The 25440-nt window shown below is 47.9% G+C and overlaps 1 protein-coding gene across 7 annotated transcripts in view; it reads right to left on the reverse strand.

The window, feature by feature from the left end:
- Positions 1 to 16209, reverse strand: part of dtnba (dystrobrevin, beta a) — a 62795-nt gene extending 46586 nt beyond the window's left edge. For 2 of the 7 annotated variants that reach the window (XM_072702482.1, XM_072702480.1), the window contains exon 1: positions 3729 to 3775. The gene's annotated coding sequence lies outside the window, so the exon portion shown is untranslated. Of the gene's footprint in view, positions 1 to 1979; positions 2136 to 3728; positions 3776 to 12931; positions 12947 to 14383; positions 14583 to 15677 lie in introns of those variants that run through there. The other 5 variants (XM_023826561.2, XM_072702481.1, XM_023826562.2 and 2 more) reach the window with 5 other exon arrangements.
- Positions 16210 to 25440: the final 9231 nt, after the last annotated feature.

Consider the following 25440-nt stretch of genomic DNA (forward strand, 5'->3'; position numbering starts at 1 on the left):
ACACTGAGCCATGGCGGACACTCAAACCCTCAGCCCAAAGGTGTGACAGTGTTAACTACTGCGCCACCCCAGAATAAAATATATAACATAATTACACTAGTCGTGTACTAGTTGGTCTGTGCTACTGGTTTTTTTTTTTTACCCAGCTACCCCAGTGCACTATTACATGTATTCACAATATGTAGAACCCTGAACTTAAGTTAAATATTTTTTATGTTACGGAAACTGCATTTAAAATGCCAAGGAGCTGAAAATAAAACGAAAGACTTGAACTGCAACGTGGGATGTCATTTTCTTTTTGTTAAAAATAAATTTTGTAAAACTGGTATCAAAAAAGTATTGTTCATGAACTGGTGTCAAAGTTAAGGTATCAACAGTACCAGTATCGAAAATTTATGGATGGCAGCCAGCCATAGCTGTGATTCAATATGGGCTGTTCTGGAGCTCGTGGTGAAGAGGCCCCACGATGCATGACAAACCCATGCATGTTTCTGAACTATAGTAACATATCTAAAGTAAGAATGGACAGGTTCAGCATCTATTTGGTCCATGGCGCCAAGCTCGGTAAACATGACCATGACATACGACTAAATGTATCAAGCAAGCAAGCCAACTCTGCTTGGAGATTCCTCCACGGCCTAAGGAGTGTCAAGCGTCACTCTAGACATTTCTTGTGTGTGGTTCCCTGATTGTTATGGGCTGCTAAACCCCATCCGGTCATCAGATTCCCTTGTCACCTTCAAGAAACACCTCAAGACCAATCCGTTCCAGGAATTCTTCCACGAGCATGATGTCTCTATGTTCTCCGAATGTTTGCAATGTTGTGCTTCTTGCCTTCGAATTGTCCTATAAGGTTCTTGCTCTTTTTGTAAGATGCTGTGCAGCTCTTGCTCCTAGACTACTTACATTTATACCTGGTTACTCATCAGAAGCACAGACCAACTGCACTAATGCCTAGCAGACTCCACGACAGCCAAATGTTTGTAATATGCTATTTGCCTGGCTTGTACGTCCCATTGGACAAAGGCGTCTGCGAAATAAATGTAACTGCAAAAACCTGGACCCGACAACTCAAACTAAATTCAGTCCTGGTTACAGCATCCAGCCGAAGTCTCCATGACTGCTACAGCAGGAGATATCACACTGACCCACAGGAAATCCACATTTGTTTTCATGCCCCAGTCCATCCTGGTGTTTGAATCGCTGAAATAAAAGGTGAGTAAACCAAACAGAATAAGCAGCACAGCAGCAATGAGGCAGAGCTCTTTGCACCCACAGCATTTCACCAGTGGCAGACAGCATGCAAAGAATATGCAAAAGAGCCTTGGGTAAAACATATCCGACGTTGAAGAACACGCTCCATACAGCACTGGCTGAAATACTGCCACGTTCATGACCATTTCATCACCGTCCGGCGCGTTGAATTCTTAACGGAGGAAAAATGACTTCATGACAGACAGACAAAACGAAGGGACAGATATGGATTACACGCACACAAAGCTAGCTATTTATTAAGACACATTATTTACGCTCTATTGTAATGCGGACAATAGGTGACTTACTGTATTTCAAAGGCTCAATTCAGAACGATCCATTTTCAGTACAACCCGTAATGTAAGATTATAATCATCGTTCTAAAAATGATTCTATACCTCGAATATGACGTGGAAGCCCCACACCTGCAACATTTAGCTAGGTACAGCCGCAAGCCAAAGCCATCGGCGTAACCAGTGACATAGAAAACACTACAAACCTACAACACTGCAAAGCAGTCAAGGTGCACTGTTTAAGGCGACCATCCTGATCGCTGGCCATCTGAACACATCTCCATGGAAAGCTGCGGCAGCGGGTGCCATAACGGTTAAGGACCCTCGTTGCAAAACGCCCATCACCGAAACATGCGTGACTCCCAATGTGACCAAATAAAGAGACACCCGTCCGATGAAGGTCGGGGTACACAGTAAGGCCAGACTACTGACCTGGCGGACGGGACCCAGTATGATCTTGACGGTTCTCCTCAGGGTTCGGACCAGCCTTCACAAGCACGTCAGAGGACAGCAAGGAGTTTTATTGACCCCAAGCTACATCAGGACGAGCAGGGCCACCACAAGGAACTGGCAGGCACCTGCGAACTGCTGAGGAAACAGGCACGCACAGCACATCAGCGGCTTATACATTACCTTACACTCTGGTCACCATGGCAACCCCACCCTCATTTCTGACATTATTGGTCACATGGTGGCTGACTTCCAATAAGAGACAGACAATAAAACCACACCCTCTGTTTCTTTTCTTTTTTTTCTTTTTTTTTTTTTTAAATATGCCAACAGTGCGTGGTGGTCATGTGACCAGGGACACTTGCGTAAATGCAGAAACAGCATTGACTCAAGCTCGTATCAGATATCCTGGAACATAGAGGTACATGACCTAGATCAAACGAGCCCCCAGCCGCCGTCTGCTCCCCGGCTGAGCGCACCTAGATGTGACTGCACGTCACATCCTCAGTTTTTAAGACTCGGATCTGAACCATAAACTCAGAGGAGTCCCGCTGAGGACAGCAGAGCCTTCAGCAGCACCTGCAGTTAAAGGCCAGCCACCCCCCCACACTGGCTGACTTCGACTGAAGGATATATAAAAGAAAGTTCCTGAACTGTGAGGGACTCAAGCCGGCTCCCTGACTACTCACATTTTGAGGTCTGACGTTACACAACACAACCTGGTCCCACAGAAGCCCCTCCAAGAGTCTAATCAACAAAGAAAAATAATGAGGAGCCTCACTTAATACTGCCCAGCATCTCATCAACGCAAACGGCAGTAGACGCCTTTCGATTCCCTTCATCTCACAGCACAACAAAACCACATGCACACACCCGAGCCTGTCACAGCCACCAGACAGACGTCTACATAGACCTGAAGAGCATGCTACTGCAAACACATCCGCTTCATGGCGTTTCAGTGGCGGGGGGGGGGACGTGTGTCAGCAGGCAGATGAGGTAGCAGAAGGGTGAACCCGGAGAACCAGAGCAGGACGGAGCACCGGGGTCGTCCGAGCCACGCCACAGACCGCCCACAAGCCCGGACATCGTTTATGCAAATCGAGTGTCATGTTCGTACACTCTGCATAATCTGCAGGAGATGGACCAGGAAGAAGCATACTAACAGTGTTCAAGTCACACCCGAAACTATCAACACAACAACCATGCCAGCCAGTCACTGTAACCAGACACGCAACATTTTATCTATATATTTTTATGCATTTTCGGCTGTGTTGCTAAAATTAACCAGCCACAAGTGGCATCTGATAAAACAGATTCAGTCATAGCATTACTGACCTCAAATCCATCATATTAAATTATTAATATAAGCCACTGAGTGATATAAGGATGGTACAAGTCATTAACGAATCATCAGACAACAGCTCTGTATTCTCAAGCAAAATGACTTTCAGGATGTTATTACTGATGTCTTTTGCTCGAAGCGACTGTAACCTCCTTCCATCCATAATGCATCAGCGGTCCCTGTTTGCACGGCTCCTCAAACTGCACGACTTTCAAGCGCTTTTGACACCTTTCTCCGAGTCCTTCCTACACGGTCATCTGCATTCATTCCACTGCAGACATTCACCGTGCCTCCAGCAACCTTTGGAGACGCTTATTTATAAGGCAAAGCAGGAGAACGAGACACGCTGATGTTACCGCTGTAAGGGAATATCAAACAGAAATCTTTACCTTTCAAGAGCTGCAGGACGATCGGGCGTAAACCTCAAAAGGGACGTCTGAAAAGAGGAAAAAAAAAACGACGTTAAGGGATCGTCCTTTCAGAACTGAGCAGGAATGAAACCAGAGCCAGCAACACAAAACTGTAGAAATGAAGAGAAATGCTACTGCAGTCAGGATTAGCCAGCGCGGCAGAGAGCACGGGGCTACACAGACCTAAAGGTCCCCCGTACGCTCTGGACCAGCACCTCCTACACACCTTCTTGTGTGTCTCTGGGCTTTGGAGATCCCATCACTGCCAGGTCCTGCCAGAACCACTGGCCTTAGATGGTTCAGTGAAAAGTTTGCTGAAGAACAAACCTTCTCGTCAGGACTGTGCAGAGACTTTTTGAGGGGCAGGTGCTCACAGGTTAAAATGAGGTACACAGTACCTTTAAAGTACCCCCACAGCCCAGGGTAATACTGACACTAATGACTAATATTTTGCCAGTCTGACCAGATAATATTTCAGCAATATGAATTTGTTGCAAAGAAATACCACAAGACGCACAGCTGCAGAAAGTCATACACACGCTACTACACGGCTCATATTTCACATAAATGTGGCTGAGAGCCGTCGCTGAGTTTAACTGCTCAGCAGGATTTCAACACCCCCTCAGAGGACTGCAACCTTAGCATGGTGCAAGGGTTTGCAAGCCGTAACGATCCACAGAGTTACGGCAACTGGAGCTTCTCGTACGGCTTCCCTTGGCAAACAGGTCTGTAGATGGAGAGGCCAAACCATGACCCAACAAAGACACCCAATGAAAGTTACCAAAAAGAAACAAACATACCCTGTTTGAAAGAGGGGTTTGAGGTCTGGGAGGTGGTGTTTGTCAGGGAGCAAGGCCAGCCACGTAACCCAATGAGCCGTCTGAAACAGCTATGGGGAGCCATCTTAAGGGCTCTCCACCCAGTAGGTGAAAGGTGGGGGTCAGATGCAGTGCCATTTGGGCAGCAGGCTTGAGTGGGATGAACCCAGACAGATCAGACCTTGTCATTGGACAGTGGGGAAGGAGCCCGAGCTTGTGCAGGAGACAGAAAGGTATCAGCTAGACATGGTCAACCTTATGTCCATGCACAGTGTGGGTTCAGGAACTAGACCTCTTGACTGTCTTCTGGTGGATAAGGAGGTTGGCACTATGCAACTGCTAATGACAGAGACAGGGAACTTTTGTTTGTCCATAAGCACTGAACAGCAGTTTTGAGTACCCAGCCTTCTTCAAGAAAGGGAGGGATGCGCTCGATAGGGTACCGCCTACGGATTCTGTGGTCGGGGGATGAGAATCAGAAGCTCCAAAATGATTGGATGGCTCCATTCAGATGGGGGGAGGGAGTCTGTCCTTAATGAAGGAGATTAAATACCTCGGCGTCTTGTTTCCAAGTGATAGTCTGAAGAAAAATGAGACTGACAGGATGATGAGTTTGGTGACTACAGTCATGGGAAGTGAGGAAGTCCGTGGTAAAGGCAGAGTTAAATCATGAGCCGAAAGTCAAAGTTGAGCAGTAATCTACATCACTACCCTCACCTATGGTTAGGAGCCTTGGATAATGACTGAAAGAACAAGGTCACAAGTATGAATAACTGAAAGGAGGTTTCTCTGCAGGGTTTCCGTGACAGGTCTGGAGATCTGGAAGGATCTAGGAATAGAGCCGCTGCTCCTTTGGATCGAGTGAAACCAGCTGACGTGGTACATAAGGACACTACCCAGAAGGCTCATGAGGAAGATGTTCCAGGAAAGTCCAGCTGTGGGGAGGCCCATGAGAAGACCCAGGACACACTGGAAGTACATCTCCCAGCTGCCCTGGGAATATCTCGGGATCCCCCAGAATAAGCCAGTCTGTAGCCATGGAGAAAAGACATCTGGTGTGACCAACTCGGCATGCTGCCACTACGATTCTCACCAGAAAAACGATGATGATGACTGCTTTGTATAAATGCGTGTCTTATTGCGTATCCTACAGCATCCAGATTTCGTGAGCGCCTGGGTATGTCTCTGTAAATACAAATGAGGGCTTGCGTGGAACAGTAATGGAATAGATCATTTACACTATAGAGCAAATGGAAGGAAGTTCTAAACTTATATAAGGGGTCATATCTGCAAGAATCGGCACACCTGACATGATTCCCACAAGTGAGCTGACGCCAGGGAGAGGTACACAGCAATGTCTCTCCCCTCCCCCCCTCGCCACTGATGACTGCCACTCAAAGAAAGGCTTTGCTGCCAATAATGCCCAGCAGGGGGCAGTACACCGAGCCATTAGATCCGCTCCCACTACCCTTTTTCATCGGTTTTCATCATAACACAGTGTCTCTTTGTTCCCTGTTTAAACCCTACAGAAGGTGGCTCTGGTGCGTGGCTCTGTGAGAAACCTCCCAGGCCATGCTGACGGTCGCCTTTGTGAGATAATTCCAGCCTGGAAAGACAACCTGGGTTTCAGAGAAAGAACACAAGGCTGTTTACACCCACACGGGCACTTCTGCAAGGCCAACTGTGATCGCGGGGAGTGGGCTCTGACCCAGCGCAGCGGCGGCCCGCACGGCCAGCTGGTAACTGCTATCAAAGCCACCAGCATAGTCTCTCGCATTTACTTCCTGCTGGAGAAACTCTAGCATCCAAACGGGGTGAGCAGGCAGAAGCAGGAAGAGGCATTCATCAAAAACAAAACATTTACTTAATAATTTTACACTCACAGATTAGCAAACCGCATTACCAGGATGCTAAATATGGAACGACTGACATTCTCCAGAAAAACATTTCACCCCCTCTGAGCCCTTATGAATGATGCCATTGTGGCTGAGAAGATGTGACAGGCTCACCGCTGATCTGAAGCTTCATGGGAACACGCTGAAGCAGTGTTTCCCAATACAGTCCCCTGGGACCCACAGACTGCCCACGTTGGAGGGAGCAAAAATGTGGACTGTCTGGCAGGGAGCTGGGAGGGAGCAAAAATGTGGACTGTCTGGCAGGGAGCTGGGAGGGAGCAAAAATGTGGACTGTCTGGCAGGGAGCTGGGAGGGAGCAAAAATGTGGACTGACTGGCAGGGAGCTGGGAGGGAGCAAAACTGAGGACTGTCTGCGGATCCCCGAGAACCAGACTGGGAAACATTGCACTAAAGAAGAGCTGATATTCAGAGCCATACACTCCCGAATATCTCCACATGACTCAACCTGCTAGGTTCCTGTTATCCAAGACATAAGCATCTTACCAAACATTCTCCAATCTTAGGGAGCAGGCCCTTATTTAACTATAAACATATGCAGAGATCACAAAACACAGTGCTGTGGTAATTTCACCCGCTGTGCGAGTTCAGACTTAGCCTGCTTGGACAAGGACCCCCCCCCAACATCTTAGTGACACCACCAGCTCTGGTGTGCCCAGGACACAAAGATGCACAGCTGGAATGATTCGTATTTTACTGTGTCATGGTGACCAGCCCACGCAGAATGTCTGTGCATATATGAGGTTTTCACAATGAGCATCTGAAAAGTAATAGCTTTAATTTTTATTATTTGATCATTTTATTAAAAACTTGAAGGAAAAGCTATCATTTTCTAGATACATTTCTTTTTTTTTTTTAACAAATGTTGAGTCAATCACATGAATACAAATTAAGTTCAACACATCTTACGACCGATAATTATGCTAGTCTTTTTTTTTTTTTAAAAGAAATCTGGGAAATGCAATTTCATTTTATTATTTCTTTTACATTTCCAGGTAACAGAATTGGATTAATACTGTTCTGCAGTGTGGCTGACAATGTAACAATAAACAGTGCACTCACTGGTTCGTGCTGATGGCAAGAGACAGTTTCACAGTATTTTACAAAACAAATCTGTCACACCATGACTAAGGATCAATATCTATGCCAGATGATCACCATAACTAAACTTATTAGAAGCCATTCAGGTGCTTTTTCACTCTCCGAACCATCCAGCAGTAAGTGGATCATAGTAAACCCTGGGCATTACCAGCACACGTTTAACACGCTTAAGAGAGCCAGATCAGACTTTATCCCAGGGACTAGGACCAGACAGGAGGTCGGAACAGCCCTGTAATACCACTGTTACCCAGAAAAGCGTCAGAGATTCACAGTACCCATATTACTGTGTAAAGTGGCAGCTTGGCTGCTGAGCTGAAGAACATGACCCATGTTTACCTCACTCCGCTCAGGTACCCCCGTCTGTGCCAGAGAGCCCTTTATGGGAGGAATAAAACAAAATTTAGGGCCAGAACTGTCAGCATAATGCCTGTAATGACAGGTATTAAAGAGACTTTGCGGGGAGAAATTACAGCCTGCGTTTACTTTGAACCTCTTAATGATGAGGGAGATCAGATCTCCACAAATATGACTGCTGCTAGATGCCAGAACCTGAGAAAATAAATTAAACCAATAGGAAGGTAGTTGGATACAGCTGCCCCACCGACCACCTGAGCACGGCAGAGCTCAACTGACTGAGCACGACCATATCGAAATTCACTAAGCATGGCAGAGTCCACCTGATTGAACATGGCCAAGCCTGAGTGACTGAGCACAACCAAGCCCGAGTCACTGAGCATGGCAGGGCCCAGCTGACTGAGCACAGCCAATTCTGAGTGCCTGAGCACGAAACAGCCAGACTGACTGAGCACAGCAAGGCCCAGCTGACAGAGCACGGCAGGGGACCAGACAGAGAGGCTCAGCTGAGAACCAGATGTTTGTTTGGGAGGGGGGGGGGGGCATGGGAGGGATACTTCACTAAAGGAAACTACTGAACACCCACAAAGATCATCTGTGGTGATCAGGAAACCCAGGAAGAAGGAAGGAGAAGCACAGATCAGGTGGCAGGAATGTCCCACCTGCCACACCCACCAATGATCAATGAACAGCGAGCATAACACGGGCCGAGGTGAAGTAAATCACACGAAAATAAACAGTAAGATTTTATTAACCCGCTTCCTGCAACCTGCTGAAAGTCAGGCAGCCATGAAACACAAGACTGAGGAAGATTCCATGCTGCCAACACGAGAGCAGAATGAATGCTCAGCCAGGATGAAACACAGAACAAAGCCGACTGGGGTTGGGGCAGGTGCACAGCTCACACCCCCCACCCAGCGATGTCAGGCCAAGAAGGCAGCCCACCCTTATTTACATGCTCCCACTAAGGCTGCTGAGCGACGCTTATGCTAATCAGCGGCGAGCTCATGTAACACGGCATGCTGGGTGCACGCAGAGGGTAAGCTGAACCACGAGCGGCAGGGCCCCACACGGCACAGAGGGGCAGAGACAGAGCAATAAAGAGCAAGACACGAGCACCGAGATGGGGGAGGCCTGGGCACCGAGGTGGGGGAGGCCTGGGCACCGAGGTGGGGGAGGCCTGTCTCTATGCCTGTCCCCCAAATCACACAGACCTCCGAGCATCTCCGTATTTAATTTGGACCTTCGTCCAAAGATCTCCCAGTCCCCGGTCAACATGACCGGTAAGAGCAGGACCTCTTCAGGAGTGCTTCAGAAGAGCTTGCAGGACCACACTGACCTATTTCCACGACCCCTTCTGCCTGTCACTCTGCCCGAACGAGCCATGCCATTGGGGTGCTTCAAAAGCACAATCCAAGCCACTCCTGTTGCTAGCAGCGGACTAAGCCTCTCCGCCTGAGATAGGAAGGTCGCCGGTTCACGACCCGGCCTCAGCAGAATAGTCACGTGTCCGTGGGCCCTTGAGCAAGGCCCTCATCCCCATCCAGGGGAGCTGCACACTGACAGACCCTGCGTTGTGGCCCCCGAGATTGCTCTCAACTGTATATGTGTCCGTGTGTCTCATGGAGAGTGAGAAGACAATTTCCCCAGGGCGATTACTAAAGTATCTCTATTCTATTCTAGGACTGCGAGCAGCACCACCTGTATGTCACGGGAGAAATCAGCACCACCCTTCAAATAACCAGGTCAGAGTGCAGCAGCAGCATCATGCCTCTCCATGCACTGACATGGCCAGAGCAGGACAGGAGCCAGGCCAGTTCCTCGGAGCAGGGCTCTGTGGTGTCAGGGCTATGCTAGCGGCTGGTCCAGTGAGGGCAGCCTGCACCATCGGCGCTCCCTCAGGCAGGGTGCAGCAGTGCCGCATAACCATCATGTCAGGAGGAGGTGATAACAGCACCTCCGCGCACCTCCATAGCATGAGCTGCTGATGGAGTCGGTCAGTGCTCCCTTGTAGCGGCAGCTTGCGGAGAAAACCGCAAACCAGCAGAATTTTACCGAAACATAAATCAGATTAAGGTCCTGGGAATTTCCTTGACTGCCGGCAAATGGTACTAATGACTTTATGAAGCTCTGTTGATCGACGGCCAGCAGTGCACAGACGCTGGGGACGGCAGACGAGTGGCCAACCACTGAGCCTCTGATCATGTCCAAAAGCACACTGGCTGATATTCACACATGAAGAGCCAGACGGCAGCCAGGGATCAACGGGAGTCAAGGAGCCTTGATGAGTGGGAGTGGCTTCCAAGTGGGGGAGGGGCCTTCATGAGTGGGAGTGGCTTCCAAGTGGGGAGGAGATTCATATGGGGGAGTGGCTTCCAAGTGGGGGAGGAGATTCATAGGAGGGAGGGGCCTTCATGAGTGGGAGTGGCCTCCACAAGGGGGAGGCAATTCAATTGGGGGAGGGCCTTCACAAGTGGGAGGAGATTCATAGAAGGGAGGGGCCTTCATGAGTGGGAGTGGCCTCCACACGGGGGAGGCAATCCAATTGGGGGAGGGCCTTCACAAGTGGGAGGAGATTCATAGATTCATATGGGGGAGGGGCCTTCATGAGTGGGATGGCTTCAAAGCGGGGAAGGAGATCCATATGGGGGAGTGGCCTTCATGTGAGAGGGGGCTTCCAAGCAGGGGAGGAGATTCATACAGGGGAGGGGTCTTCATGAGTGTGAGTGGCCTCCCTGTGGGAGAGGGGTCTTCACCCAAGTCATGGGGAAAAAGTAGGTCTACAACATTGTCACCAGGAATGCATTAACACATCAGCTCACAGCTTTCCATGCTGAACATTCCACTTAAAACACAGGAAATTAACCAAAATGAATATTTAACAACAGGAATCTCTTTGTATGACAAAGTCAGGAAGCAATAAACAGAAAAGCAGTAAAAAGCAGAACAACATCTTATTTAGCAATAACTGAACACAACAAATGACATCTAAAGGACAGCAGCCCGTTGGCATGGGAACAGCAGTTCTCACAACTCGCCCAAGTGCATGGTGACTTTTCCCCAGGGGTTCAGACTCTATTTCCCTTTTCCTCAATTTACTGCCCCTTTTCCTTGGATCTGCACAAATTTTCTGCCAGCTTTGAGCTTTGGAAAGTCACATCAAGGGATTGACGTTATGCAGGACAAACAACGCTGTGCTGGGAACACGGGGAACCAACAGCCAATGCTACTCTTAACAAACCAGGAGTGCGGGATCCTCCAGGGTGTCAATTGGAAGGGGGGGGGGGGGGGGGGCGCACAGGAAAAAGGCTGCGCCATCACTGCTAGCCCAACTGGCATAACCCCTGGCTGAGGGCCTGCCTCTGTTTCCTCCCTACCCTTGCCGTCAAATAAAGCTGATGTACTCCCTGATACATCTGAAGCCTGTGGCTCATAGGCCAATCAGCAGAAACCCAGCACCAGGACATGGGCACAGCCACAAGGACAGTGTCATGTGACCAGCCCCACCCCCCTCAGGAATTTACAAGCCAGCAATTCCTGGTGGGTCACAAACCACTGTTACGAGGTTTGCGGCATCACCGTTGGCGGCCTCACTGCATAAACAAAGCAATTTCATCACGCAGACGTTGCTTCCCAGGAGCACGCAGGAGACAAATGTCACTGTTTATTCAGCCCTCGTCTCCTGGAGGCACCGGCAAAGAGTACCAGGGGGGCGACCCAGGCAACGGGGCAAATTCAAAGACCTTTCACTTCAAATATCAACAAAGATGTATACACAGGCTGAAACCCAGGACACACCCCTCTGTGTAAACAACCCACCAGGCAACACCAGGCTCACACAAGGTCCTGGAAGGTCATCTGGACTTCAGATCACAGGTACATTTCACAAATACTATGTCCCATTTAAATAATATCTCATACAAGATCTCCACTCTGCAGGGAAAACAATGCTAAGCAAGCCCTCGAAGAAGTACCTATGTTTACCAGAGAAGTCCACAAATCAGATGTTTTATCTGGAAATAAGGGGCAACCAAAACCAAGCTTGAAAACACACCTGAAGCTCGACTCCATCTTTCATCATTTTCATTTTCAGCACCGGCAAAAGAAGGTTCAGGAAGGGAAAACAGGGAAGGTTTCTATTTCCGGACAGCATTAGCTACTGTTATTCGGGGAGACCAGTCTGACACAAAGATCCCAGTTAGGGAAAAATCGTCACTGTATGCCAAAAGCAGACACTACGTGCTTCCTGGGATCAAGCAACTTCTGTTCCAGTCACAGTAACGGCACGAAGCAACCCTGACGATCCCAGGGAGATCCAGACACTCGACTGTCAGCCGTAAGGGGAGCACGCAGGGACGTGTGTCATTTAAGGGTCTCTGACCCGTCTTCAGCTTGTAATTAGATGCCGATATGAAGCATTATCCCAGTCACAGTGCCCCCCTCTGGCAAAGGCAGAGATACTGAAATCGCACCATTAACCTCTCGATGAAGGAAGTGAGACAGAAGCCCCAGAGGGTGATGTTTACACACAGAGACTCTACGCACCATTACATCCGGTAATCAACTAGAAATTAGCAGAACAACAAAGATCACCTCAGGACTGGTGTTTCCGCACGCATTACTCCTGGCTGCAGAAGCTGCACTGTGCTGCAGGCAGATGGATGACGGTTGGCGTCCGGTAGATTCGTGGCTTTCAGAATCATGTGCAAGCAAAACAGACCATGGAACGAGTATGTCGTCGAGGGAGAGAAAAGCTGCTGAACAACGGAGGAGGACTTGGGAAAATGACATTATTCATGGTCCCCATCCAGCTGTCTTCGTTCTGATTGGCTGAAAGCTTTGCCAGCAGTGACTGTGTCATGCAGTGTGTAGGTACAGTGCCTGTCCGAAGGCCCTGTGGCCCAGCCTCGCTACAGCTGACACAGCCACTCTTATTTCCGTTTCTTACTCTATTCATCTCTCTATAGAAATTGATTCCGCCGCCACAGAAACTGACCTCTGCATTCCCAGACCTCCCCACCCCCACACACGGAGTAGTCACCCAATGGTTCCTTCCAAGGTAAAGCACATAGGAGACCCATGGAGCCATGTCTGCAGACTCTACCACACGGCCACCTGGTGGGGGAGAACTTACAGCCGAGTCTCCAAACTGCCACCTCACAGGCAAATACAGCACGGCAATAGACAGCTGGGTCTAACCACGTCTGCTGACCTGACACCCCTCAGAATAGACAGGGGGGAGTGACAAGCTTTTAACAATTTCAGAGTAAAACTGCGAGCTAAGCAAACGCAATCTGTAGATGTATCACTGGCGCTCCCAATACCTTTTATATTCTTTTATCATTATTAGTTAATAAGATTATTACAGACAGACTGATGTTTTACTTTCAAAACAGAATGTTCCAACCCATTTCCACAGCTGGATACCATAGCAATTCAACTTCAGTATAAGACAGAAAGACAGACCTGTCTTTAACCAGAAGACCACCTGCTGCTCTGTGTTTGTAAATAATTCAATCCACACGCAAGGGGCTATTACAGAAGCCCCCCCCCCCAATACTATCCTGCAGCCAGAACTGACCTGTTCACCTCAAATATATGACGATGTACATGCTTTGTACATGCAGACTGTCGGGCTGTGGACCCCACAGGGACGAAGCTTCTAGTGGAAAAGCTGCCGTCTCTGCACTTTCCAAACACAATAACTACATATTGAACGCACCGAGCTGCCATCACAGCAGAGAGAACATGGAAAAAGACATCTCTGCAAGGGGACGTGTACATGAACATCACTGCAGAAGGGGGACACACATGGATGTCACGCAGAGGGGACACAGACATCACTGCAGAGAGGACTCATACACGAACATCACTGCAGAGGGGAAACAGCTGTCACTGCAGAAGAGACTCATACAGGAACACCACTGCAGAGGGGACATGTACATAAACATCACTGCAGAGGGGACGCACACATGGACACTGATATCACCGAAAAGGGGACACAGACACGGACATCACCACAGAGAGGGCAAGGACACTGAAAAAGGTACATGGACATATACCTCACTGCAGAGGGGACACAGACATCACTGCAGATGGGACATGGACACTGATATCACCAAAAACGGGACACAGGCACGTATGTCACCGCAGAGGGGACATGTACATATATGTCACAACAGAGTGGACACAGACATCACTGCAGAGGGGACACATACACCACTGCAGAGGTAACATGCACACAGTCATCACTGCAGAGAGAACACACAGATGGACATCACTGCAGTCTCACTGTAAGGGGAGATGAGGAACAAACAGAAGCCATGTATCACAGAGTAAGGAAATACAAATAAAAGAGGCAGGGGCAGGACACAGCGTCCCCCGGCTTAAAGTAAACACATCGTCCTGAGGATGGCAGGCACTGCACAAGCATTTCCAGGTCACTCACTGCCCTTTGCTGATATCTCTGTGACTGCACTTCACTTGGCGGTTATCGGAACCTGTGCTGGGGTGCGAGGGTCCCAACAGTCGGTCATAGCCTGCGCTGCAGTTATCCCTGCGAGACTGAAGCCGTCCAGCAGATCGACGCAAATACACACTGACAAGCGCAACTCAGTGGAGAGGCAACCGAACAGTCACATGCAGGGAGAGACTGTGCGTGTCTGCTACTATCGGTATGACGTCACTGTTTAAATGCGATCCAGTTCCCTGAAAATAGCAGAATAACAGAGCTCTTTTGGGATGCTGTACGTGCACTTCACCGCTAATATAAATATGACGCAGTCTCATCTATATCTCAAAGCCAACGTGAACTAAAAGGGCAGATTCAAAAAGGCATGCAAACAGCCTCGCAACAGAAGTTGCAAAAAAAAAAAAAAACCACAAATGTACTGTATGCAAGCCGGAGACAGTGCAAAGATGCATGAGGGTTTTTCAGTGCGGTGTTGCATGCTGCCGTGTGCAAAAAGCGGTATACACATGTGCACCGCTCCCGGGGCTGGAAAGCCGTGCCTTTTAAAAGTTAAAATGAAAACTCACAACTGGGAAGTGTATGAGATGGAAAGTACGAGATGCAGAACAGACGCAACATGCACAGTATTACATAATGGTAAAACACACACACACACACACACACACACACACACACACACACACGGGTTTGCTGTTAGAAAACCACCCTTATCCCCGTACCGGACCTTTATCTTCATTCTCCAGCGAACATACACAGGTACCAGGCGGCCGCAGTAAGTTACCGTCACTGCGTAGCTCTGCCTACGGCAGATGCCCCCGTAACACTCACAGCTCTAAATCCCTCCATCTTTCCCTCAGATCACCCTCCTGAATCCCTCAGTCTTTCATTTAAAATCGCGGTGAAATAAAAGGCACGATGTGCCGGGATCCCTGACATCGGAGTCACAGGACCGGCACCAGAGCCTGGGTCTGCTTTTAAAACGGCTCTTTATGCTTCCGTCCGAGTCCGGTTTCGGGTTCGGGTTCGGCGCCCCCCGGCCCGCATGGCTCCGGGGCTCTGACCCGCTCGGCTCGGCGGAGGAACTCCAGGAGCCGTCGGCGCGCCAATGCGCGCTTACTCGGGGAAACGGGACTCGGAGAAGCGGCCATATTGCAGAAAGGAGCTCGGCGCGGTTCCCCAAGCGCGTCTTCCGTGTGATAAAGCGGGACCCCCCTCCGGAACCGCGCCCGAACCTGCGCTCCGCGGGATGCCCGAACACTCGCCGACTTACCAAAGCGGGCTTCGCCGGTACCGGCACCGAACGGGAAGCAGGAGCTCGGCAGGGAGGGCGCCGGGCTGCGCCTGGGTTCTTCTGCCCGAAGGAAGCGCGGCTCGGCCGGAGGTTCACGGGGAGAGACGGCGGCGGCTGTCCATTTGCACCCCGGTGCTCTGGCTGCTCTCCCCTCCCAGCCTGCCGCCCCTCTCTCCCCCCTCAGCAGCACCAGCAGACGGCGGGGGAGCCTTCGGGAGCCCGCGGACGGAGCTCAGCACTTTTGTGGCACAAAGCGTGATAAATGAGCTTGCGATTACCGTGTTTTTCTACGATAAGAGGCCGGGAAAAGGCTCCCCGGCGGCCGCTGACACACCGCCAGAAGTGCCGCTGTCATTTACGGCAGCGCTGTTCCGCCTGTGCGTCCCGCTACGGGTCTGCGCTGTAAAAAGCGAGCGGAGCGGCGCGCCGCCGCGTCCTGTCATCCGCACCTCCGCACTAACCAGAGGCGTCTTTTAACTCTTACTGATAAACGACGAGAGGTTGCATCATGTTTGTAGATAAATACGAGTGCGACTCAGAGTGGGGGGCCGTGCATGTGGATGGATGTGTGTGTGTGTGTGTGGGGGGGGGGGATTCCTCATGCCGAGAATTATGCAGCATTACTGGATTTACCAGCTGGGAAGACCAGCATCCACGTCAGCCACATCGATAGCTTAATAAATCGCTCCCTGTAGTTCAGGTGTTTTGGTCTTCAGGTTAAAATACATAACTGTGTATTTGGGATAAAGCCTGTAAAAGTCAACTAGTATCTGCAGAAAGAGCAGTGAACTGGGTAAATATGATTACGGGAAATTCCCCCATCAGGCGGAACCTTAGCCAGTGTTCATCACCCCAGGTGCGTTCCAGGATGTGGCCCCACAAGTGTTATAAAACACCGTTGGGGGTGGGGGGTCACCTGACACACAAACTGATACTGATGTTTGTTCACAAGCTGTCTCTCACATATCAATTCTGCAGGTGACTGGGGTTATGATGGTTTTCTGGCTTTATTCCACATCTTTAAGGGACGTCGCATTGGCTGGTGGTGACTGATTGCACCCTGATGGATGACAGACGTTTATGACGTGAATTAGCACGGCCCTGGTAAAAGAAGCCCCACCCCCTTCCTGCTGCCTCTGTTTGCATGCACAGACGCCTGCTTGCTCGCGCCCTTCCTCTTATTGTGCCTACATTTCCCATGAGCCCTGCTGTGTGTCCCATGGAAACAGGATGGAACGAGATTTTATTTTTTTCAGGTGTTTTTTTTACTGCAAGTCCAAGAAATGTGCATAAAGGAACTGATGCTTGTCGTATAACCATCAATATATATATTTTTAATCACAGCATTACCTGTCAATGGCTTGAAATAGAAATAAAATGGATTACCCACCCCTGAACAATTTAGTTGTAGCCTTTAAGATCTTAAGATTTTAAGGGACATGTGGAAATGTATATATAGGGATGTCATGAGTCACACATGCAACACCATCACCTGCAAGGCTGCTGTCTCACAAAAATTTTACTCCCAGGCACATTAAGCTCCCCCCTTTGTGTCTGATAATAGAAAACTTCCAGTTCTTAGGTAATATTATGTCATTTTCATAATGTGTATTTGATGCTTCGTTATTTGATTGTCAGTCGGTTGTTTGGCATAAACCTTTTTGTCAGTGAAGAGAATAGCACGCTCTGTGACGATCCCCTAACACCACAGCATTGGGGCAGCATCTTCATCAGGAACCTCTGAGATGTATGGGGGGGGGGGGGGGTGCTGAGGGGCTCTGAGAAATGTAATTATATTTATGACTGAGGCCTGAGCCCTTCCCTGTATGAACTACCCCCCCCCCCCAAAACTAAGTCACCTGACCAAGCAGAGTGCTGTGGAATCCGTCACAGTCATGTGACCCAGCAAGCAAACCCGTCCACTCAACACCAGCTGTGCTTTGGACATTACAGTTATTTAGCACAAACTTTGATCCAAAGGGACATATTCCTGAGAAAGCAGGGTCAGACAATCCCTAGATCAATTGTGGGTTAAGGCCCTTACTCAGGGGCCCGCTGGTAAAATCACTCAACCAACCCTAGGATTTAAACCAGTGACCTTCCAGTCAGAGGCACAAAGTCCTAACCCGCTGAGCCAAACACCTCCCCCAGACATGAATCATCTTCTGAAGTCTAGGCATACTCCCTGCTTCTCAGGCGTGTACCTCCTGCAGCGTGATGAACTTGGTGACTCTGTCCGTCTTTAGAGGTTCCGCCGTCAGTGACATGAAACCGTGAGATATTTCTGTCTTCATAGTCACTCACTGGCCTTTCATTAAAATGAGCTCCTTTCCCACAGTGGAGTTGGGTTTGCATCATGCGATGGCCTGGTAGCCTGTCAGAGGGCAGCACTGAACCCACGCTTGCAGGGTTTGGGTTTGAATCTCAGCCCTGCCTCAGTGGGCAGCATTTTAACCTTTTTGTTTGTGTAGGTTTTTTTCTGGGTCTTCTTACAGTGCAAAGACATCATGCCGTTAGGTGAATTGGTGTCTCCAACTTCACATGGAAGACACAGAAGAGGAATTAATCTGCATGCTGATAAAGTGAATGATTCAGTGCAATTTAGAGCCGTAACATCATCCCGTTAATTGTCGTAGCGAACATAATCTTTCATTCATTACCACTTTTAAAGCGTGGGGTGTCAACTCACAGACAAATTAAAAAATGTGACTTTAGAAATCAAGAGGCAAAGTTAGCAGAATCCTCCCAAAGAGCTGAGCTTGTCACATGGCCAGATTCACGAGTGTAACAAATTCCAGATAAGAAGAACTTACAGTCACTGCGAGAAACATGGCTCAGGACGGGGAATGGAGGTCAAGGACGGCATCAAGGTCACCGAGACTCATAAGTGGTATTATTTATTTTAGAAGTGTGCTATGGCTTGGCTTAATGACACGCTTCGTCACACATGTGCAGCCACTGGTGTAAAAAGACATGCATGCGTGGTTCATGTTACACGTCATATTCTGGAAATACCGTAACTCAGGCTCATGACACACAGCGCTTCTAATGCTCGGCCTGGTGGATGAACGGCAGGCAAATCCCCACAAAAAGGGATCAACCGCCAGAAGTTAAGCTCAAAATTAGATGAGAAATGAGAATTAGCCGGATTTCTGGGAATCGCCAACAGACTGCATTTTCGGAGACGTCACAAACCAGCGTCTCCGACTCAGGGCTGCGGAAGTACCACAGCATACGAGAAAAGTTATAAATCCCTTAAGATCTAACCAGAGTTCACTGGCTCCCAGATCAGGGAACTTTGAGAGCAAGAGGAATAACTGGCCTGCTTAAGGGATTGTTATTATTAAAAAAATACTGCAGTAGAATATGTGGAATTACCCCTTTATCCAGGTTACTGCAGAGTCTGGGAGAAAATGAGTAACAGGACAAGTCTTGTAGACCACTTTGCCAAAGCATTTTTATTCATCGATTAGCAGGGTGTCACATAAATGCTTCTCATGCTTTCGGAAGCCATATTTAGAGAATGGTGCTACCTACAAGGATGGTAATGGGTGGCAAAATATGACTCACACTTCCATTTCAGAAGTACAGTGACAATAGACGCTGCGAACATAAGCTGAAACAGGGAACGTGCCCTAAACACACCAGCATATGAGCTATTATAAGTATCCGTGTAAATGTGTCACGTAAAGCGTTTTATCTTGAAAGAGAGCCATATTTTCATCTACAGTTTTGTATGAATACTGGTGAAACAATAAAACATGTCAGTATTTCTGAGCTGAGTAATGCTAACATTTTCTACAGCCAAAACTATAATCAGTTGACTAGACGTATGAATCATTATTGTAAAGGAATTGCACATATTCTGCACAATACACTTCTACTCATCTACGTTACAAAGGTCAATGCTAGTATCTGCAGTTTTTTGGTTATAGTTTACCAGCTGTTGTCTTGGTATTCTCAGGGTTGTCATGGCAACTCTCTATTACTCCAAACAATAAAGTTGATTATTAAACACTGTAATGAACTGCTTTCTTTCAGCATAAACCCTAACTCTGCAAAATCCGATACCTTCCGCTAGTGACCTTCACACTGAGTTTTTGTTCATTGAGGGCAAATAAGACAACCAGAGAAAATAGTCTGAAATTATTAACATTGATTTTCCCCAAATGTAACATGATTTGATCTGATCTGTGATTCAGATGTGTATGTATAACTGTTCAGCAAGGATAGACATCAGTGACAAATGGTGATCGTCAATTTCATGAAAAATGAAACAAACAAGAACAGAATGAAATAATCAGAATCAAATGGAAATGTTTTGCCTCACTGACCACTACAGTCTGATGTCATACATTCAGCACCAGAATAAAAGTCAGGGCTGACCACAGTCTGAGGCGTAGGAGAAGGTTCTAGAACGGTGGACTCTTTGTGCGACAGGGAACTACCTGAAGATATCATGTGTGTAATGTTCCCTGGCTGGCAAAACGGCTTCAGTGTTTCAGTTCATGTGTTTATTTCAATCAAAGTGCACAGCAAAGATTTTCAAGAGGATGATGGTCTGCATGGACCTCATAAAATTTCCATCGAGAGCCTTAAACCTTGATACACCACAGTGTGCATGGAACCATACTCGCCTTTTTATGCCCTCAAGAACAAACACGGGCTATTTCTAACTCACATTTGTTCTTTAAATTAATTATTCTAATATTAATATTGGAGAAATACATTGCATAAGAAGTAGGAAATAAGTGAATCATAGGGATTTAAGAATAAGACACACGAGGAGGGTAGAAGGAGTAACAGCAGAGATTTTTGATGCCTTGAGATAATTAGAATGGAAATAAAACCTCAGTGGGTGCTGCAGTGGACCTGAATCTTGCCCAATGTGAGGAGAACATGTAAAATGCACACATAGAACGGCACACATAGAACATGGGGAGAACATTTAAACTGTACACAAAGAATGGCACACATAGAACATGAGGAGAACATGTAAACTGCACACAAAGAACGGCACACATAGAATATGGGGAGAACATGTAAACTGTACACATAGAACACGAGAACAGCATACATAGAACATGGAGGAGAATATGTACATCATCTGACTTATGTCTTGCACATGAAAACAGCTGCAGTTTTTCAGCCGCTTAGCCCATAGTAAATAACAGTCGGGCTGTCAACAGTAACGGATTCACCGGCAATTCCTATCTTGGTGAGCATAGTAAAATTTAAAGCAAAAAGTCATGCACTGGAGAGAAAACTAAGTATTAGACACTGATAATGAACTTAAACTAAGTTTAACTGCTTAATTAGAGGTCAATAATCAGCTCAATATGATGTAGAACTCATTTAATGAGAAACAGCCAATAAGTCAAAATTAGCAGATAGAAATGTATCTCCTATTATGTTGCATATAAGACCGCCCAAGAAGTTTTACTCTATTTTACTAAAACTGACAGGTACATAAAGAATCTTGTGACTTCTCTCCCTGTAACTCACCATTTATCCCAGGTAGCATAGGGCACGGGGCTGGGGTACATCCTAGATGGGATGTTCTTATCTAATCTCCTCAGGAAGATGTGAAGATAGCAACTTTGAAGATGGCACTGCTCTCTGTCTGACGCACAGGTGAATTCTGGGACCTTGGTGACATCATCATTTTCTCTCTGCTGGGCTGCAGTCTGCTGCTCCTGTGTCTTCCTGTTTTTTTACAACACACCTAATGTCCTCAAACACTGAAGCACACTGTACTCTGTCGGCAAACAAAAACGACAAATAGAAAGGACACCGTAACCAGATAAACACACGGATATGCACAGATATAGTCCAATAATAAAGCTAACAATGTTCTGTGACAATCCCATTTCCTGTTAACCCTGCAAATTCTTGAACCTCTTTCCTTTCTGGTCTAGTGGCTGGTGTGGGTGCTGGTTTTTGAGGTGACCTCTCAGTCAGCCAATAGCAGTGGGTCCTCAGGACTGGAGTTGAGAACCATTGTTTCGTAATTGGCTGATTGGTCCTACCATTGATCTCCATGGGCAGCAGCGACGTATACCACTACTCAAAGCATATACAAACAGTCACTACACTAAATATTTAATAACATATTCTGCTAACCAGCTAGCTAGTTACGATCTTCTTACTCTACAAACTAGCTATTTATTTAGTTTTTGAAACATCTGAGGTGGGCAGCAGGCCCCAAAAATGACTCCTTGAGTGGGACTCCAACACCAGCAAATCCACTCCTCACACACGTGTGTTCAGTCTCCTTTGAGGCTTGACTTCTCCGATCATTTTGTGTCCTGAACCTCCACACACTTAACACAAGATTGTCAGCTAAAGTGCCCAGTTGCTGTAGCACAAACACCTTTGTGTGGGATCCCAGTGAAGTTTCGTGCCGGCATGCAGCGCCCACCTTCTCAGTGAACCGTGGGCGCGCTCAAGTACATTCATCAGATGCCGTCAAGTGACTGAAGCTCTGAGTCACTTGAACAGTCGCCAGCTGTCTCCCCAATCCGATGAGCCCCGGGTCTCAAAGCCACCTGCAGAACAGCCATCGTGGGACGCCAGTTTATCTCAGGCCCTGGTCTGCCTCCAAGCTTGCTGAGAACCTTAAAGAGATCGAGGCCTTCAGAACGGAATTAGTCAGCCACGTCATAGCCTGGGGCTCCGCTAATGGCAGAGTCCGCGCCGGATTTTCCAGCGAGCTGCCCGATGAAACACGATCCCTCTGGCGACGGGCGCCTGCGAACAAACAGCCTTTGAAGGGATGCAGCCGCTGTATCCTTTAATCTCAGTCTTCATGTGAAATGTGACATCAACGGTGCCATGGTGTCAGGGAGATCCAGGTGGACCGTGGTGGTGCATACAGACATTAAAAACAGTGAGACATTATACAGCTCTTACGATCAGACCGTCCCCATGACGGATGTGTCATCTGCGATAGGTGACACTGTACTAACGCGAATGTTTTAGGAAATCTGCACTCCCAGGGATGTCACTAAAAATATACCCAAGATGACTAAACAACTTCTAAAAAAATAAACAAGACATCATTAATTTAACGTTGCATTCCTGTGAGTGGCAGAAACAGCTGCAGCATATTAAATATATAGGAATATTGAATCTCTTCCTGGTCGGAGTCTTGCGATCATTTTCTGTTCATGTTCCTTAAAATGCTGAATGTGGAGTTATGCTGCGTATTGAATGATTATGAATTAACAGCAGCCAGCTCGCCACATTCAGTACAAAGGCTGGCTAATTTGCTCATTTCAAGCTAATTTATTCCTAGCAGTGAAAAATGTTGTGTGGGCAACATTTTGATGTAATGCCCTTTTGGTGTAATATATCACTGTTCCCGCCAGAGATTTTAGTAAACCCTGCATGACCTCATTATAATAACCATAAACCCAAACAGCGTAAGTTTGGTCAGAATTTATAAGTATCGTTGGAATTTAATGAGGAGAAAAGAAAAAGTAGCTTTTCATGAAAAAGTAGATTAAGTAGAACATTGGTAGCTCTGTCTCAGTCATGAAATGTTAATGAAATGTTTAAACATAAAGATTTAAAAGAAACACACATTTATATATTTATACATATATATATATGGGGCAATGACGGCATCAAGTTTTGTGGCAGGGGGGCTCCAGATACAAGATTGGGTCATGGTGTTGCTCCACATACTCGTACCAAAAGCAGCCCTTGGCAACGGTACAGTTCTGACTCGCTGTGCCAAAAGTGGCCCTCGGCGAAGCCCTTCAGGTGACAGCACCGGTCAAGCCGCGTCCGGCCCAGCGGCTGTAAAATGAGGAACGTGCCCAATGAACCGGAAGCGGCGTCTCTGGGAGCTTAATGAGCTTCTGCCGGCTGCAGAGCGGTAAACGGAGCGCTGAGGGTGTCCAGCCACCGGCTGCGTCGTTAAGGAGTCTGTCATCAGCTTATTTTACACTAAGGGACACCCTCAGAGCAGGAAAGCCCACAGAGAGTAGCGTAGACTGGTGATTCCTGGGAGAGTCCGCACAGACTGACTCCCAGCATCCTGCACACCAGCACCACGGCTGTCTCCGTCCATCTCGGCGTCGTGGGGGAGGATTCAGAGGTATTGCAATGTCAGAGCATTAAAAGTGAATCATGGGCAGCTGTCTGTCTTCCAATTCAGGCATTTCAGGCATATATGGTTCCATCCACCCCGCAACGTGTTTTTTAATCATTATTAAAATCCGGCATGTTGATCAATGGATCAGTTTCCACAGAGAATAAACACATAGTCCTCCGTAATATTTTCTTTGTAGAAGTAGTGCTCACTGTGTCCGAGACCGGAGACCCCTGGTGTACAGTGTGCAGTGTAGAGGGTAGACTGCAGGGTAGAATGTGACTGCAGGGGTCCCCAGTGAGTGGCATGCACACCAAATCCAGCCCACAATAATTAAATGTTTGGCCTGTGCAAACTGCCTGCACTTTAAATTCGGTTTTACATTGAGTTCACAAATGTTTGCACTGCCATATCTTACTCGTCTTTGTGTCACTTACAATGTTTATGCACTTTATGTTTATATGTATATGTGGCATGTGAAGTATATTGTCTAGTTAATGTGCACATTTTAGCCGGGCCTGTCCATCTTATAGTGGAACTAGGTGGCCGCTTAGGGCGGCAACTTCTGAGGGGCATCACACAGGGCGCCACATTGGCTAGGACCAGAACTGCATAGTCAGGGAGACAACAGTGTAGCATGTATAGTGCAGCATGTATAATGTTATACATTATATTGTTTAGTGTATCATGTATAGTGCAGAGTGTATAATACTATACATTACAGTGTATAGGGTAACGTGTAGTGCAGAGTGTATAATACTATACATTACAGTGTATAGGGTAACGTGTAGTGCAGAGTGTATAATACTATACATTACAGTGTATAGGGTAGCGTGTTCAGTGCAGAGGGTATAATGTATAGTGTATAGTATAAGGCTCTACGGAAAGCAGGGCTATGCAGCACAGTGTAGTCTGGCAGGACAGATCTGTTGATGCGTGTCCTCATTCAGCCCCTATCTTTGTGGCCTGGTTCTGACTTCACAGAAACAGAGCGTCTCTGTGTCCTGAATCACAGCTGATCAGTTCAGACGGACCGGGTCACATCCGGCCTGCTCACTCACCGACTCGGCGCCCTCTGAAGTGACAGGGAAAACCTCACAGGTGTCCCCCATGATTCAAGCTGCTGCAAGACCCTGATGTGATATTTAGGGAATCTATCGATCCCCGCCTTGTACTTGCAGGACTCTCACATCCATACATCTCACATCCACATTTCTGCTGTCATGACCTTGCAGTTGCAGGTAGCAGATGGCTTGGGATTTATTACGTGAAAGCAGGTGAATCCCTGGGCGTGGTATCTCCACTCACACCTCCCTGGACTTTTACCGAAAGCCATACAAACGGCAGCCATGGCCCTCAGTGAGACCGGCACTGTACGGAGCTGCCAGCCAGCATGCGGGGCGACGGTCAGCAGGTCGTGGGCATCTCAGCTCTGCACGTGTGGACAGCTGCAGGCCACTGAAGGACACTGCGCGCCTCCACAAACGCTGAGACAGCCCGCAGGCGACGGCAGAGTGGGACGGAACAGGGGATGGGAAAAGGAGAGAGGATAAAGCGGAGAAGGAAGGGAACAGTAGAGAGTCGTTGTTCATTAATCTGTCAGAACTCACCGTTCTGGGAATAAAAAACAAGTCACTCAAATAC

The sequence above is a fragment of the Paramormyrops kingsleyae genome, chromosome 19 (assembly GCF_048594095.1).
Source record: "Paramormyrops kingsleyae isolate MSU_618 chromosome 19, PKINGS_0.4, whole genome shotgun sequence".
Taxonomy (NCBI): Eukaryota; Metazoa; Chordata; class Actinopteri; order Osteoglossiformes; family Mormyridae; genus Paramormyrops; species Paramormyrops kingsleyae.